The sequence below is a fragment of the Berghia stephanieae genome, chromosome 11, assembly GCF_034508935.2.
Source record: "Berghia stephanieae isolate SIO BIC M18660-M18661 chromosome 11, UCSD_Bste_1.3, whole genome shotgun sequence".
Lineage (NCBI taxonomy): Eukaryota > Metazoa > Mollusca > Gastropoda > Nudibranchia > Aeolidiidae > Berghia > Berghia stephanieae.
In genome coordinates, this window is record NC_088370.1 from 33,238,995 (window position 1) to 33,243,498 (window position 4,504).

The following is a 4,504-nucleotide window of genomic DNA, read 5'->3' on the forward strand; positions in this document are numbered from 1 at the left end:
ACTACTACTACTACTACTACTACTACTACTACTACTACTACTACTACTACTACTACTACTACTACTACTACTACTACTACTACTACTACTACTACTACTACTACTACTACTACTACTTTTATAAAAATCTAATTCCAGAACTCTGTCTTTTCCTTTCTAAGCGACTGGCTTCAATTTTTTCCTTTGTTTTTTTTTCCCATGTTTTTTGTTTGTTTTTTGAATACTAAATGAATCCCAGAGGTCGATAAGTCATAGTTCTGAATATAGATAGAATGCGCTTGGCCTCGGAGTTCACAACATTGCCATCCGGAAATATAACGGACCAACACACAAACTCTGTGTAACCATGAACATTTATAGTCTGGTTAATACAGTTTAGTGAGAACAACTCACAAACGCGGATGGCAAAAACAATAACAAAGGCCCGAGTGACGTCATCTGCATACTATCTATAACAATGAACCCATAATGAATAGCGTTATCAGACCTGTAGATAAGTGCACGGCCAGTGACGTGTTAGGGAAGGAACTGGATCTTTATTCATTTTATTTTTTTCAATTTAAATATATACAAATTCCGTTATCATTTTTAACCGGAGTGGGCGGGAAGGTTTGGAATCCATGAAATATAAGTGAGAGTGGTGGGGATGAAAGACATTATTAGGAGCGTTTAGCTTTTCTTTGTTTGTTTGTTTGTTTGTTTTGGGGTGGTTTTTGTTTTTTGTTGATTGTTAGAGGGTTTTTTGTTTGTTTTATTTTTGGTTTGTATTTTTTTCTTTTTTTCTTTTCTTTTTATTTTGTTGCTTTTCTTTTCAAAGCAAATTTGGCTTTTATATTGTTTCTCGATCTGGCAACCCTGATGATCAAGCCCTCTCTTATCCGCATTGTACAGATAAGATCCTTCACTTTATTCTATTTGTACAAATTAGGATCAGGGTAGTGGCACGTGATTAAGGCACTGTACAAGAAAACAATTAAAGAAACAACAAACAGGAGCGTCGAATTTTTCAATATAAATTAGTCACAATATCCGTCCTTCCCTTTTACAAATATTATTATTCTTACGTATCTAGTCCAAGCCGCCAATTAATTTAACTCTCTCCTTACCTACCATTTTCAGTATTTTCCCAAATGGCAGGCTTACCAAGCAGAAAAAAAAATGATTTTTTAAACTCAAACAATCTGCTTACAAATCATCGTTATGCTCTTATTAACCCTCTCATTACCAACAATAGGAAAATCATCACATTCGTTACGATCAAACCAGGACTTTTATCATTCAGATATCTTTTGTAAATCACACAATTCAAAGAAAAATGTTTTATTATAGCTATAAAAACGTGACACTGTGGTGTAGAATTCATTTTGCTGATCAGAATTATGCATAGAATTTATTTGTTGCTTTTCTGTTTGAGTAAGAAAAAAACTGTTTTTGTGTTGGGTGGGTGTGAAATTTTGGGGAAAATTCTGAAAATGGCTGGTAAGGAAAAGGTTAATTAAACAAAGATCATTGTGATGTACAAAATAAATCTGAATAAGAAAAAATGTCTATATTGTGTCGTAACAAATGTGACAACTGTGCTGTAGATGGTAAAGAGAGGGTTAAAATCTGCTAACGTCCACGACTGAAAACATTATTCGAACGTTTGCAATTTAAAAAATGTGTGATGGTAATGACGTTGTTACTTGTAATTTTTAACGAACTTCGAATAGCAAGAAAGAAAACAGCAACAAATTTTCGAATTAGCCAAATGAACATCAACAATTTAGGAAACAAAATTAATTTAATGAAAACTATTTTGACATACAACTTAACAGACTTTCTAATCATATCAGAAACAACAACAAAAATAGACAAAACATTTAGAGACGCCCTCTTTACAGTTGATGGATAGCCTACAAACTGGAAAGACGTGACCGCGATAATAAAGGAGGAAGGATAGCAACATAGATTAGATCAGACCTTGTGGCCGGTGAAGAAAAGATCTGATGGAAAATGCGTTAGAAGTAACAATGGAGGACACAAAATGGCTAATTCTTGCTTTTTACAGCCCCCCCCCCCCCTGCAGTGTCACCAAATTTTTTCATAGAACCTGCAACAAAATCGCTCGATAAAGGAACTGAACGCCATGACAATATTGTTGTGATTTGTGATCTTAACTTCGATCTTATGAACTCTGACAAGTCTAAAGAAATGGAAGACATGTATAACATTTTGGACATGAAACACGTTTCAAAAAGTGTAAACAACCCATCAATTGTTGATGTTATCTTAACAAATCAACCAAAAATGTGTGACAATGTTGTAAATTTTAGTACCGGGGTGAGTGATTTTCATAACCTAATTTCGATATGTTTAAAAAAGAAAGTACAAGCAATGACAAAACCCGCCATCCAAGTATAACGGCAATTAAAGAGAACTACCCAAACTTACCGTTATTTGAATTCAACGAAACTGACCAAGAAACAATCATAAAAATGGTCACTGGTCTGATTGACAAAAATGCAACAAGTTTCAGTAAAACTTCTAAAAGCCAGTGAGTGCCCCCATAGTAACCAAATAGTTATGTAATAATATAATAAATTAATCAATCAGAACTAATGTTTTCCCAGACGAGCTAAAAATAACACACGTTACTCCCCCTTTAAAAAAATATGATCCCCTCGACATAAAAAAATTATAGACCCGTTAGTAGTCTACTACTCATTTCCAAAATTATTGAAAAAGTTCTCTTTCAACAATTATTATTATCAGATCATTTTGAAATAATCTTTCACCGGTATTTATGTGCATTTAGGAAAAAAACATGGGTGTCAGAAAATACTTTTGAAACTAATTGAGGACTGGAAAAGGCGGTAAATAATAACTAATATGTAGCGGCAATCCTGATGGACATATCTAAAGCATTTGATTGTTTGCCGCATGACATATTTAAACTTTGGGCATTTGGGGTTTCATAAAAATCTAAAATATTAATAAAAAGTTAATTATTTTTAAAAAAGTTAATATTGGAGAAGTTCAGAGTCAGTGGGAAGAAGTTTTGAAGAGGGTGCCACAGGGATCAATTCTTGGGCCATTGCTTTTTAATATATTTATAAATGACATATTCTTATTTATAAAAGATTCATTGCTGTATAATTATGCCGACGATAACATACTATCTTACTGCCATAAAGATTTTAAAACTCTAGTTGATGTTCTTGAGAAGGAGAGCTAGATCCTTACTAATTTGTTCCATATAAATTGCATAAAGGCCAAATCAGACAAGTTTCAGGCTCTAGTTGTAGGATAAAGAACACAGAATAAGTCCCCATTATTAATACTATTGGTTCAGTAACAATACCATGTGAACACAAGGTAAAGTTACTTGAAATTAATATTGACTACCAACTAAAATTTGACTTTCACATCAAGGAAATATGCAGGAATTCCTCTTAAAAACTAAACGTGTTAAAAAGAATAGGAAGACATCTCTTCAAACTAAATAAACTAACAATTTTCCATTCATTAATCTTATCAAATTTTACATTTTGTCCATTTATTTGGCTCTTTTGCTCCAGAGCAAATACTAAGAAAATGGAAACATACAAGAACGTGCGAAGTCCCAGGTTTGGGAGTTTTTGCTAAGAAGAGGGTCATTTAAATCGATCGATATTTGAAGGACGAGTATTCTGGCCAAATTTCTAAATATGTGTTTTTCCAGAGCACGACAGAATTTTCATAGGCCGAATTGGGATTTTATGTTTTGTATCATTTTCTTGCACCTAGTTTCAGGGGTGTTTCTTTTCTACGAAACTTGCCGAAACCCGCCAAAACCTGCGGAAACCCCATAAAGTTATGGGAAGTAGGAAGCAGTGGGGAATGAACCTGGGACTCAGGGAGGTGTATACCATTGGGGGATGAACCTAGGACTGGACTTCGGCGGGTTTCTTAAAAAAAGCAATGACTTTATTACGAAACCCGACGAAACCCGAAAATATCCGATAAAGTTATGGGAAGTAGGCTGCAGTGGGGAGTGAACCTGAGACTATGGTTATCGGTGGGTTTCGGCGGGTTTCGGCGGGTTTCGTAAAAAAGCAATTACTTTTTTACGAAACCCACTGAAACCCGACGAAATCCGACGAAACCCATCAATTTCCGACAAAATTATAAGAAGTAGGCAACATCGGGGAGTGAATCTGAGACCTAGGGATTTCGGTGGTTTTCGGCGGATGTCGTATAAAAGCAACAGTGGGGAGTGAACCTGAGACTCAGGGGAGTGTACACATGTGGGGAGGGAACTGGTACTATAGAAAGAAGATATCAATGGGAAATGAACTGGGAACTATGGGAGATGGATACCATTCGGAGTTGAAGCCGAACTACGGGAGTTGGGTACCAGAGGAGAATGAACCTGAGATAATAGGAGGTGGGCACCAATGGGGAATGAACCTGGGACATACGAGAGGTAGATACCAGTGGAGAGTGAGCCCAGAAGGGCACTTCTCTTTTTCTATAGTCCGGC